This window comes from Vicugna pacos, chromosome 12 (assembly GCF_048564905.1).
Source record: "Vicugna pacos chromosome 12, VicPac4, whole genome shotgun sequence".
Lineage (NCBI taxonomy): Eukaryota > Metazoa > Chordata > Mammalia > Artiodactyla > Camelidae > Vicugna > Vicugna pacos.
The window spans coordinates 24,906,390-24,920,772 of NC_132998.1; the positions used below are offsets into that span (position 1 = coordinate 24,906,390).

The window sequence follows — 14,383 nt, forward strand, 5'->3', positions numbered from 1 at the left end:
CATTTTAACTTAAGAATAACATGCTAAAAATATGATACATGAATGTTTCCTATGACTTTTCCTCTTCCTTGAATCCATATTTGAGTAAAATGAATTTCCTCTGCCTTAATTCTATTATGTTGCATTGAGATCAGTTCATTTCTAAGACATGCAGTCAGTATTTTGGGACTTCAAATAGCAATTTCCATTTCACAGATACACATAGAATTCGTTCTGACAGACACTGTGGATTGACAGTTGGCCCAGATAGCATATATTCCAACACCTTCTAGCATAGGTTGTAAAGGCAAATGCTCTATTTATTAGATTCTTGAAGCTAGGGTTCTGCATTAATTGAGGGTCCATCAATCAGATCCAACCATGTGGGAACTGGTTTTAAAATGGAGTTAAGTGAGGTGAGAAAGGGCAAGGGGCACCATTTAGGTGAGGATAAGGCTGGATCTGATAAAGGTTGCAGCCATGTGATGCTGAAGCTAGGACCTCAGGCAAGACTTGATTTAACAGATGGTTTCTTGATCATGGCAGGAGCAGCTGTGAAATTCTTTGGAGGCTTTGGAAGTTGTCTGTGGAAGCTCAGCCTAGGGGCTATTGCTTCAGCTTCCTGTCCCCAGTGATTCTGTGAGCTATTTAAAATCCTGCTTCTGTTGGTTGGAGTTGATTCTGTCCTCTCAACAGTGACCAAGTCTTGCATTTAAGGCATTGTTTATCAGACATGGTACTATCACTGAAAACTACTTTCTCTACCCACATCATAATTATAGTACAGGTAGCTGGCATCATTTAACCGTCTGATGACACAATAGTTCAATTTCCACCTTGACTTAGAAAATGCATTATCAGAAGTTGACTGGTCAATATAGAGATGGGATTGTTTCTTGGCTCCGGATTTCAGGTGTGACTGGTTCACTGGGAGATTGGCTGAACCTACTCTTCTCTGATTACAGCTTTAGGCATCCTGAAGAAACAATATACCTGGTATGTATGCAATGCTTTTATAGTTAGTTGAGTTAGTTGTACAAATGCTTTCACATACGTTGCTACAGTTAAGGTTCACGACAAATGGAAAACACAAATGAAAAGAATGATCACATCCACATTAAAATGAAGGAACTAAACCTTCAAGGAAGCTCAATAACTTGGTTAGGTGTTGTAAATAAAAGGCTGATGCAGGATGAGGACCCAGAGCATCTATCTGCCAGACCAATGCTCTTTCTTGAGTACTTCCCTGAAGCATGTACATACCCAAGTCCCACTGTCACAGGAACCATAGCTGCCACCTAATATCCATTCTCTTTTCTCTAGAAATAAACCCCTAGTTTGATTCGGGGCAACAAGATACCTAATTATGAGATTACATTTCCCAATCTCTCTTCAAACTAGGTGGAGACATGTGACTAGTTCTGATCAATGAAATATACACAGAAGTGTTGAATAGCTTACTTACTGGGAAGACTGCTAAAAACAAGCTAAGTCAGCTAAGGGAAGAACTCTTTTATATTTCAACTTAAAAAAAACTTAAATTTTGTTAATGTTTCCAAGATTCTCTCCTTGGCCCTCCTTTAATAGTATTCACTCTGTTTGGGCCATCTCACACACCCCTAGTTTTTGTACCCATCATTTTATACACAGTCGACTCCTGGTCCTGTACCTCCCACCAGGCAGTAACTGAGATTTCAGCCAGCATTTCCAATAATTTCCCTGGCACTTTCTCCTGGATGTCTTCAGGCACCTCAATCCAGGACGTCCCCAACTGAATATCTTTCTTCTCAAATCCTTCCTGCTACTTGAGTACAGATGTGATGCAAGAAATCAGTCAGCCATATTGAATCATAAGACTAGATGTCACTTGTTAAGGATAGAGTAGCAAAAAGACAGGGGGAGCCTGGGTCAGTGACCTTACAGAGATGTGCTACTCGTAGACTTCTTACCTCTGGACTTTTTTTCTACACGAGAGAAAATAAATATCTATCTTGTTCAAGCTACTGTGATTTGAGGTTTCCAATTATATGCAGCAGATCTTAATCCTAACTGATACACATAATTTTCCCAAATTATTTCTATTTTAAGGTTATGTTATTTTAAATAAATGCTTTCACCAATGAGTAATCAGAGGATGGAGTGATTATCTCAAGACAATAGCTGTCCCAAGTTACAGAGTCAACCTCTGGATATATTGTTAGAGTCAAATTAAATTTGGAAGAATAAAAGCTAGATTCTCCTGTATGCATCTTTGAGAATAAGGACTTAAATTGAGTCAATATATTATATATATTATATATTCCCCTCAATCTTGATACAGGAGGACTTATGTAGAAAACTATAATCCACCTGGTTCATACCTCGTGTACCGTGGATAGAAGCACCTAAGCTATTGACCCCTGGGACCTACTCACATCCCTGGCCATGGGCTGGCTAGTGTTCTCTATGTTCAAGAGTTCAGACTCAGACTTGTTAGACTGAGGATCAGTCATTTTTGCTGAAAGCTGAAAATGTAAATTAGGCTTTCTTCTTCTTTCTTAAGATGCTCTGAACACCACACAGAGAGCGTGGCTTGGAAGCTACATTTGACAAGAGTGCCCTCAGTCCACATAGCTTTGTACCAAGTCTCTAGAGGTTCTTAACCTATTGGTGCCATATACCTCTTGATAGTCTGATGGAGCCCTTTTTTTTCTTTTGTGATATTTAATAATTTTTTTATTGAAGTATAGTTGATTTACAATATTGTGTTAGTTTCAGGTTTACAGCATAGTGATTTGTTTTTTGTGTGTGTGTGTATGCAGATTATTTTCTGCTGTAGGTTATTACAATAAAATTAGGTATAATTTCTTGCACTATACAGTAAATCTTTGTTGCTTTTCTATTTTATGTATAGCAGTTTATATCTGCTAATCTCATACTCCTAATTTGTCCCTCCCCACCCTCCCTCTCCCCTTTGGAAACCATAAATTTGTTTTCTATCTCTGTGAGTCTTTTTTTTTTTGTATACAGATTTATTTGTATTACTTTTTTAGATTCCACATATAAATTATGTCATATAATATTTGTCTTTCTCTGCTGATTTATTTCACTAAGCATAATATTCTCTAGGCCCATCCAAGTTGATGCAAATGGCAATATTTCATTCTTTATTTATGGCTGAATAATATTCCATTGTGTATATATACTACATCTTCTTAAGTCAATCGTCTATCGATGAGCATTTAGGTGGCTTCCATGTTTTGGCTATTGTAAATAGTGCTGCTGTGAACATTGGGGTACATGTTTCAAATTAGTTTTCACTTTTTCTGGATATATACCCAAGAAAGGGATTGCTGGATTATATGGTAGTTCTATTTTTAGTTTTTTAAGGAAATTCCATTCTATTTTCCATAGTGGTTGCACCAATTTACTATTCTTACCAATGGTATACAAAGGTTCCCTTTTCTCTGGTGGAGCCCTTTTAGAAAATGTTTTTAAATCTATGAAATTAAACTAATAGGATTGCAAGCCAGTTATATCAAAATACAGTTATCAACATTTTTAAAATTTTTTGTGGGGTGGGAGGTAATTAGGTTTATTTATTTATTTTAAGGGGAGATACTAAGGATTGAACCCAGGACCTTGTGCATGCTAACCATGTGCACTACCACTTGAGCTACACACTTCCCCAAAGTATTTTTTGAATTTGATGTTGTAATATATGTGCTTCTTAATTAAAGTATTAAATTTTAAGAAGTCACAGTAATGTCTAATAACTACAATGACTTTAAAGTAGAGAGGAGGGTAAATGATATTTTGTGACATTGGTAACAACTGTAATATAAAGGGGAAATACCTAGGATTTCTGTTAGAGACAGAGTCACAGATATTATCAATAGGTAATTCTATTGTGGTTTTATGGCCTACTTTTATAAGGGAAGGAAATGCTAAATTTCAGTTAGAGATTAGTGAAAATAAATATATGGGTTTTTTTTTTCCTATAGGTTCATGGACCCCTCAGTTTTAAACACAGATGCCTTGGGAGTCTATAACTCCCAGATTAAGAACCTTACTTTAAATCATGAAAGAATCCTCGTGATTTGTGCATTCTATCAGAGACCACATAGGAGTTCTGGTCTGTGATGCAATTAATGCCTGACAGGATTGGTCCTGGATTTTAGCACCTTATACAGTTCAAGAAGCTCATGAAAGTTGTAATATATGGATGTCTGATTCCAGTCACTGTCATCCAGAGAGGGCTGTGTTGTAAAATGTTAATTCCACTGCAAATGGCAAATGACATCAGATTGCAGTTATAGGCCAGTGCTTGGATTAAAGGAAAAATGAACTACCAGCTAGACCCTTGAGAACCTCTTTAGTGGCAGATTGAGAGCCAGGAAAAATGGCTGTGCATTTACTCTGTACAGATTATGTTTTGCCAATCTGCAGATAAAAGACCTCAGTCTCAAAGGCCTTATTTAAGACATTCTTCTGAACATTAAAATCAAATATGAAACTAAGAAAAACAATAAAAATTGAAGTCTTGTGAAGATTCCCCATAAACATTAAGCTCTAAGAGCTCCCCAAAATCCAATTTAGTGAAAGAAATTTCTACGATAAAATGGTGCTTGACAAAAATAGTTGAAGAAAATAGTTCTGGTGTTTTTGTCCACTATTAAAGAGACAGACCCAAGTGAAATGGAATGAAGTGCTCATCACAGAGAATATGTTTGAAATTTTTTCAAGACCAAAAGGACATCTTACAAATACAGTGTTATTTGTAAAAATGGACTGTAACCCAGCCTTAGGGTAATTTTTGAAGCCTAAATTTAAATAAGTTCAGTGAAATTAAAACTGAGAGAAAATATTTCTAATTTAAAAGATACTTTTAAGTGAAGCAAAACTTGAGGGTAAAATTATCTTTTAGCAGAAAGATGTATTCTGTTGAGATAATTTATTATCAGAAATTTCATTAAGAGATGCAAAAATCAAGCAGTAGATGTATAAATATGTCATGGCAATTCTAAACACACAAATGTACCACATTATACCAGATTTAACATCAGAGAAACCTAGTATAAATCTTTGCTCTGCCACACATTTGACTGTGAGAGCTTGGGCAAGTTTCTTAGCCATTCTGATCCGCAATTTCCTGATCCACAGGAATGACAATTCTGTCTTTTGGAGTTGTTAGGAGAATTAAGTACGTAAATAACTGCTATATACTAAGTACTATATATTGTATCATCAAAAAAGTCTTGTGAGAATTAAATGTGGTATTACCTCCAAAGTTCTTGGCATAGTGTCTGGCATATACGTGATGCTCTGTAAATGACACTCTGTAGCAGACATGGTAGAAGTATTAGTATTGGCATCTAATAATATTGGAATTGATGTTGGTATCCTTACTATTAGTAACAGCATTGTTATTGGTTTGGATAGCAGTATTGGTATTAGTGTATATGATGTTACCCTGAAATGCATACCAGAGTAAGGAGCCCCTCCTTAAGATGCTATTGCTCTGAGGAACTCCTTTCCTGCCTTGTCTCAAAGAAGATGAAGGCTGGGACCCACCATCTTTCTTGGGCATAGCTTAGACATGGATTCCAAGCCAACAATTCCATGGCTACATACAGCTATGACCACAGACTCAGTGCCAGTCTTTGGGTTCAGGCAATAGATTCATGCAATACTATTACAGCTCTCTCAGTCTATCCTACAGGCAAGGATCTAACTATACCTGAGACAGTCACACTGCCTTTGGTCCCTATAGCCACCAGGCCAGCTCTGAAAAGACCAGCTATTTCTGTGCTTAAGCTGGGTTCATTGAGAAAAATTCAAGTATGATGGTTTATTAATTTGTTAGTGATGAAAACTTTTTTCATAGAATCCTATTATCCAGAATGCCTTAGAAATAAGATCTTAAAGTTAGCTACATTTTCTGGGATCAGAGATGACCCTAGACATCATCCAAAAATCACCAATCAACTAAAACAAGGTCATGAGAAGTATCTAGTTTCCATGCCCACCTCAGGAACTCTGAGCTATCTATCTCAGAGTTGGCCAAGAGAACTGCACCCATTTAAATAATGATCTCAGTCACATTTAACTAAGTGCCTGTGAGATCCAGGTATCTTTCATAAAATAACCCTATTTCTCATAACAGTCCTGGGAAGGGGCATTATTATCTCTAATTTATGAGTAAAGAATCAAAGTCCCAAATAATGAATAATTTGCTCAAGGTCACAGAATTACACAGAACTAAGATTGAAACACAGGTCTTCCCAGTTCTAAAACCTACACTATCCCCTACTTAAAAGTTAGACTAGCCCAGGTTGATGGGAAGAACCATCAGCTTCTAGAGGCAAAGCTCTCTTTTACCTCCAGGGTCAGCTGAGCAGGGGCACCAATGCTGAGCTGGTGCCTTAGCACTGGTGACATTGCTAGTGGTGCCAGGAAAGAGGGGAAAGAGCAGGAACAGTAAAAATGGCAGCCTGAGTGACAAGAACAAGAAGAAGGTGGCCAGGACAGCAACAGTAGCTGTGGGAAAGCTACAGTTGCCACCAGGCCCAAGTAATGCAGCTCAGAGGAGACCCAGAGTGCAGAGCTTATAATGAATGCCCACCTCGGGCTTCCCCATGTCCCACTTAGATACCTACACGCTGACTGGGTGACCTGAATCAAGAAGGCAGACCTATCAATGAGCATTAAGCACCAGTTCAGCCCCAGTGGCAAGGTGAAAGGGAGGTGTCACCAGTGACAGAATCAGCTAAACCCAGGCCCAGACAGAGGATATCCCCACACACTTTGTAAGACATATCCTCATTCACTGCTCAAAAGCCATCCTGGGCCTGTTTCTGCAAAGATCTTCCCTGAGTGAGCAATTTGTGTGGTCTCACCCTTCCAGGAATGGGGTACATCAGGGACTTGACCAGATTGAAATATCAGGGGTTTTTTGTTTTTGTTTTTGAGTTAGTGTAGGAAAAGAGACAGAGGGAGGGGAAGGCAGGTCCTAGAAAGATTCTGGGGTGCACATGAAGTTGGTCTTTGGACTCTCACCTCCTTCTCTGCACATCGGCACTCCCTATCCCTTGGCACATTTTCTTTTTCATCCTTGCTATCCAACTGCCCAAAGTTCCCCATGAAGGCCCCCAGTAAAGGCTTCTTTTCCCCTAAAACTCCCACCACTCAAAATGGACCTCTTGCTTCTTCCTTCTTGCTTCCCCATCCTCCTCAGAAGTCCCTTTCACTGCATTTAAGTACTAGAAAAGCATTCTGATTAAACCCATTTATCCCAAGTATAAATGAAAGCTGTCCTACTTCAGGGACCCCTCCAGATGCATGTCTGACAGAAACGAACCAGGTGAGCATTGTGGAGAAAATAGCTTTGAGTCGAGGGCCTTTCCCTCAAGCACATCTTTGAGCGAGTCCTGATGGAGGGTGGAGAAAGGGAGGTCTCACCCACTCCTGTTGGGAGTAAGAGAAAAAGAAACTGGAAAACTGAGGGTTTTCTCTAAGGGCCACAGGGGTTATTATGCAGCCAAGTCTTCCCAGTTGGCTGAGGTGGTGGTACTCCATGCCTCAGCTGCTCTTGGAGACCCTCAGAGTATCAATGTGATGACTGCAAAGTGCTGGGAATCAGGACACAATGATAGTAGAAACAGGACAGTTTTGCTAAAGCCGAGCTGTTCCATCATTCTACACTGGGTGTAGAGTCTGCATTGTTGACTCAGGATTGGCTTCTGATTGCTGAAACTTCCAGATCCCAGCAAGAAGCTGATGGAAAAAGAAGAACACTGGTTGATTCTTCCATCAGTAGTGAAAGAAGTGAGCTTTTGTCCCTCCTCCCAAGAGAAGACGTGCTCAAGAGAACTTCCTGTCCCTCCTCCTTTCAAAACCACTTCTCAGCCCCCTACCTTGTGCCAGAAAACCACAGCTCCCAAGGCCGCAGTTTCAAGAGCCTTCAAAGAAGCCTTCAGGGCAGTTTCCTGTTCTCCTTCATTTTATTTTTCTTTCTCTTGGTTTTGTTGTACAAAATAATTACTATACATTAATATGAACTACTTACCATTTATGCTGTGTTATTTGTGTAGCACAATAATAATTATTGTTATCATTAAATATATGTCTAACTTTATTATAAGTGTTATTTGATTGAAATCCTAAGCTCTGTTGACAGATACTCTTATTTCATAATTTATTGCTCAGGTGGTATGATCATTCATTCAGAACTTTAAAAATATTAGGGGATCCATTAATTAAGAAGCCAGGTTCTAGTCCCAACTCTGATTATAATTAGCTATGTGATTTGGGGGCAATTCTCTTAGTCTCTTTCGGTCTCAATCTCCTCAAACATAAAATGAAGTAATTGAACTATACAGATCTCTAAGTTACCATCAATCTCTAAAATTCTGCAATGTTGTGATTACACTAATATTGAACATCCTTTAACATTATTAGGGAGACTTTTGAGAACCATATATAACCTCAAAAATTATTATGAAAGCTACATATCTTATTCTAGTCTGACATTCACTGGGCATCATATCTGTCCTAGGCACTATCCCAGGCATTTCACAAGCATGGTCTCACATAATCTTAACAAACCTATGAAGTATATACTATTTCCCTGATTTTAGATATAAGAAAACAGAGGATCAGGCTCCCAAAGTCAGCAGAGCTGGAATTCAGATAACTGGACTCTACCTGGTTCCAAAGTCTGTGTTCTTCAAGCCACATTGTGATACACCCAAAATAACTTTGCAAAACATAAATGAGGCAAGGGATTGGTTTGAATCTGTCCCAAATCTGAAATACACCTTGGAATTCATGTATGTGTTTCTTCCTCCTTCTCCTCCCTTTTTTCCTCCTTCTTCTTCAGCAATATTTCCCTATAAACTGACTTTTTATCATCTGTTTCTTTCTCATAAAATAAAAAATTTTAATGGCTACAAATATTCTTGTTACTGAAATTAACTGGTTGTTGGAATCTCTGATGAATTCAAATTTATTTATTTATCCTAAAAGTCAAAAATTATATAGAAAATGTCCTATAATGATTTATAATCTATATGGAGAGAGAGAACTCAGTTCAGTGAGGTTCATAGGCTTTGGAACTAGATTGGTGAAGTGAAAATATCAGCTCTGCCAGTAAAAAGCTCTGTGACTGGGGATCAGTTACTAAACTTCACTGGTTATGAGTTTACTTATCTGTTAAATAGATGCAATAATGCTTGTTTCACAGGAAAACAATAAGGACTGAGAGAGCTAATGTAAGTGAAAACTACAGTGGTAAGAATGAATGCTGATTAGGGACCAGGTACTGTGCTAAATATTGTATCATCTAATTAGTGCTCACAACTACAAATGAACTGAGTCTTGTTATTATCCCCATTTTACAGATGGCAAAACTAAGATACAGCAAGATTAAGTAATTTGCTCAAGTCATGTGGCTGAAGAGTGGCAGGGCGCGGATTTCAATCTAGGAAGGCTATCTTCAGCTCCTGGACTCAGAGTAAAATGCCCGACATAGAAGAGAAACTTGATAAAGTTACGTTTCTTTTACACCTATAAATATGTAAAGAGATTTAAAATAAGAAACTGGTCAACACGTTGTCTGATGAAGGGAATTTAATTTCTAGCTTTTAAAGTCCTAGATTTTGTGGAGAATATTGTATCTGAATATTGGGAAGTATAGAATGACCTACTTCAAGCAAAGCAGCTTTAAATAAGGTCTGTTTTAAATAGCACACCCTAGAGTATTCACTACAAAAATTGCGAGCCATTTATCAAATGAGCTACCTGTGTGTGTGTATGTGTCCGTGTCTGCACATGCATGCATACGGCCGTAGGGGGATCTCACCCACTGATTTGTCCTTTTGACATTTGGTAAATAGACTTTCTCTATTGCTTTTGTCTTTAACACCAGATTATTTAGTCTGAACTTGACCCTTGAGCTTGAACATAAATCAAGGTTAGTCACATTTTAGGGGAAAATATTTAGGCATCTGCTGAGACCCTTATTAGAGTTCTAATTTTTTGTTATTTGATATTTATCATATGATACAAATCCCACAAAGGGAAGAAAGAAAGATAGATGAAAGAAAGAAAGAAAGAAAGAAAGAAAGAAAGAAAGAAAGAAAGAAAGAAAGAAAGAAAGAAAGAAAGAAAGAAAGAAAGAAAGAAAGAAAGAAAGAAAGAAAGAAAGACAGGGAGGGAGGAAGGGAGGAAGGGAGGAAGGGAGGAAGGGAGGAAAGAAGGAAGGGAGAGAGCTTCAAGCTAAGGCAAAAAGGTACAATCACAATAGGAAAAATACTTCAAAAATAAATTTAAAAGATAAATAAAGATGTCCATCAAATACTTTAAAAACAAAAATAAATGAAACACCTTACTGCGACAAACATGCTGTTTATGTATTTATTGTATATATTAAAATTTAGGTATATATTCTGTAACACGGATGACAAAATAACCAGTCTAGTTCAGCAAATGAGATCAGGAAGTAAGAGTTTCATTGGCAATAAAATGCATTACTTGGTAGGAATTGGGAAGGAAGTCTGCAGGCTTATGAATGTGGACAATTGGACAAGCAAGGTGACATGACATCTTATGTAGCAGGGCAAAGGCACCCCTTCTTGTTAGAAATCATCAGTTCTGGGCTCTGTTTCAGCTCTTCTACTTAAGTCACTACATGGTTTACAGTTAATTATTTAAACTCTTTCGATGCGTTAGAAATGATGATACAACCACAATTAATCTGTAGAGTACATTTGGAGCTCTTAATTTAGAAAAGCTGTTTGAATGACTTGATTTCTTTCCATTTCTGTTTGACTTTGTTTTCAGTGTGTTTCAGGTGAGTTGAGGCTAAACCTGTCTATTTCAAATATGGTAATCTCCATGTTTCAGGTGAAAAGAGATGTAAATAGAGAATTCTTGCTAATGGGTCTCTTCTCTTGGGGTTACTCTTCATGCCCTAGGAAAAAATGTGTGTAAAACTGTGGAAATATGAAGCACATTGGATGGAGAGGTATGTTAATTAAGAACAAAATTGAAGTTCTAGCAAATTACACAGCTTACATCCCCAATTTTGTTTTCTTGACTAAAGTTAGGTTTTTTTAAATTTTATTATTTTTCATTGAATTACAGTCAGTTTACAATGTTGTGTCAATTTCTGGGGTACAGCATACTGTTTTGGTCATACATTTACATATATACATTCCTTTTCATATTCTTTTTCATTATAGGTTACTATAAGATATTGAATATAGTTCCCTCTGCTATATAGTTAGTAAAAGTTAGATATTTTTAAAAAGCTAATTACAGTGGAATTCAACTGCAGAGAGAAGGGAAAACCAACCAAACTGATCACAATTTTACTTTCACTGAAATCAGTTTGTTAACTGGGTCAGAATCCTACTGTTGAAAGGAGACTATAGGAGATTAGGGGTTTTCTTAGCTCATTGCTGTAAAAATTCTTCGGTGCTGCTTTCAGCTTGGAGTGAGAATAATAAATGTTTTTTAAAGTGACAAAAGTGAAAGTGCCTTTCACATTGGCAGCTTGGCTCTACTGAGCAGAGAGTTTGATGTGACATATCAGACCTACGTTCTGTTCCTTGTTCTACACCCAAACTAGCTCCCAACTCCTGGAGGAAGTTTTCTCTTTCCCCGTGTTAATGTGTTGTGGTTAAGCTCTTTATAATTTTAAAACATATATCACAGCCTCATGTATATTAATTTCAAACGCTTTACCAGCTCACTGTTTTTTTTTTGTCCATGAAAAATACCTAAGAGAATAAAAAAAAAAAAACTAAGCGAATAAAATAAGTAGAATTAGCCATTTATTTCTCCACCAGCAATAACAAAAACATGAAAAACTACCTGTACCAGCTCTTGCTGAACACCTTTCCAACCAGAATAAGTCAGATGATTGGGAAGTGGTCAGTGATTTGTCCTCCAACACTTCAATTCTTGCGTTTCTCTTGAGACCCATCTCCTTGTCTGTCTTATGTTGTTACTGTTTTACTTGTCTTTATTTTTCGTTGTTAAGTCTTAAATTCCTTGAGAGCACATCTATGCTTATCCCATCTTTGATTACTCCCCAGGACCAATCTAAGTGTCCCACAGACAGTATATATTCAATACATTTTCCTATCACTTTTCTTTGTATGAAAGGAATCATCTTTATAGACAAGGAAATGAAGAAATAAAACTACTTGTCCAGGGCCACACGTTTAGTAAAGAAGAAAGTAGCAATTTGCAAAACTGCTTTATGGTCTTTATCATTCTACTAAATGGGCCAATAAAATTATCCCCATCATTAAGTTACTTTATCAGAGAACTTTAAATGGAAGTTCCCAGATTTGGCCAGCTAGGCTCACAAGACTTTAGGCCATTCATTGTAAAGCCACAAACCTCACAGCTTCTGAGGTCACTAAAAGCTTTTTTTTTTTCAACAGAAACAGACTCAGACATAGTAAACAAACTTATGGTTGCCAGGTGGTAAGGGGGTGGGCAGGGATAAATTGGGAGTTCGAGATTTGCAAATATTAACTACTATATATAAAATAGATAACAAGTTTCTTCTGTATAGCACAGGGAACTATATTCAATATCTTACAATAATCTATAATGAAAAAGAATATATGTATGTATATGTATAACTGAAACATTATGCTGTACAACAGAAATTGACACATTGTAAACAGACTATATTTCAGTTTTTTAAAAAAGCTTTTTTCTTCTGTTTACATTGGAATAGTCAACACAGGGATGTTCAACTATTTACTCAGACTTGCCTCAAAGCACAGTGTTGTCAGTTGTCCCAAGGTGGATGAGGCTGGGCTTTCTAACTGTATTTGGTGAAAGGTTTCCCAAAAAGTTCGGGTAATGCAGGAAGTGGGAGGTTACTCACTATTAGTAGCCCTCGTTTTGAGTCTTCTCCACTGAACTCCTCAGGACAGTTCTAAGAAAAGACAGAGCTGGAGCATCCTGACCCTAGGGAATTGTGAAATAAGCCCTTTTTGACTTTTCTCTCATCTCCCACTCTTCTTCCCTGTGCTGCCTCCCGGTCCATGCCTACCCCTCAGGCAGCCAGATCTGGTCACTATCATTCTTATCTTCCTCTTACTCAAACCTTCCCTCCTGATTCTTCAGAGGTATTGCTTTCATGGAAAAGAAGCTCTTATCCTTGGTCAAGGCAATCTCTTCCTTGCCAGGAAACATGTTTTCATTCCACCGTAGCCTTTTAAAATTAATGCCACTGTTTTCATTCTCTAATCCAAGGATGATAAGTACGTTTCATTTCATGAGTTCACTCCACCTGGCTGGTAGTAGGGCCTGGGATACTGAGCTCATAGGGATGCTAAGACCATACCTGGGCTCAGCAGTGAAGAGACCTGTGATAGAGTTGGTGCTCTCAGCATGGGCGTGTCTGCCTTGTGTTTGTCATCCCTGATGTCACAGAAAGTACTTTAAATGGTAGGCATCTCCAAGAGGCAGGAGAAGAGGAACCACCAAGTGGTTCCAGGTGACTGATATGTTTATGTAGATCAGACTCTATGACATTCTGCAAATTATTTAACCCAAGAGGCTTCAGACTCCACCATATGCAGTGTCAGTTTAGGCCAGAAATGCTATCTAGCAAACACGATGTTCTTTTAATTAACGTACTATCTAAAGCAGTGTTCCATTTTTATATTTTTTCTTATTGTTTTGTTCAAAAGTAAAGGTTGGAACTCTATCTTTTGGTCCAAGTTATAAATTGGCTTTTTTTCTCTGTGGAGTCTCAACCGAACACATCATTTTTAGGGTTTTCTATATATAGTATTATGTCATCTGCATATAGTGACACTTCTACCTCTTCTTTTCCAATTTGGATCCCTTTTATTTCTCTCTCTTGCCTGGTTGCTGTGGCTAGGACTTCCAAGACTATGTTGAATCACATCGTTTTCAATTCCCCTTTCTAAAAACAATGTTATATAATGTCATTGTGTAGCTACTACATACCACTGAACTGAAAATACTGCAAGAGTTGTAGCACAACCTTGATTGACTACATATTCACAGAAATATGAAATATTTGAGAAACAAATGAATTCTCATCTCTACTTTCAGATCTGATGTGCTGCCAAGCAAGCACAGAAGCACATTTTCATATTCAAAAATTCATAACTTGCATTCAACTTCTATGTAATTTGCAGAGGTGCTGGAGGCACCTCTGACAATTGAAGAGCCACAGCCACCACCTAAGACCTCTTGTGGCCCCCTAAGACTTTCACACTTGCCATTAAAAAGGAGGCTGCTTCAAAGTCTGTCTTCCCAAATTGACCATTGCCAATGGATCAAAACCATTACCAGTAGCAGGGAGATCCTTGCTGCCACTATCAGAGGTACCATATGGTCACCATGCCTTTCTTACTCATTTTTG

The 14,383-nt window shown here is 37.8% G+C and overlaps 2 long non-coding RNA genes across 3 annotated transcripts in view; one reads left to right on the forward strand and one right to left on the reverse strand.

The window, feature by feature from the left end:
* LOC140700165 (uncharacterized) overlaps positions 1–9,573 on the forward strand; it is a 43,374-nt gene extending 33,801 nt beyond the window's left edge. For both annotated transcript variants that reach the window (XR_012078439.1, XR_012078440.1), the window contains exon 4: positions 9,360–9,573. This is a non-coding gene — a long non-coding RNA (uncharacterized lncRNA). The remainder of the gene's footprint in view (positions 1–9,359) is intronic.
* Positions 9,574–12,644: 3,071 nt separating this feature from the next.
* LOC140700166 (uncharacterized) lies at positions 12,645–13,324 on the reverse strand. The gene is made up of 2 exons (XR_012078443.1): positions 13,037–13,324; positions 12,645–12,951 (listed from the first exon to the last, which is right to left on the reverse strand). It is a non-coding gene; the product is annotated as an uncharacterized lncRNA (long non-coding RNA).
* Positions 13,325–14,383: the final 1,059 nt, after the last annotated feature.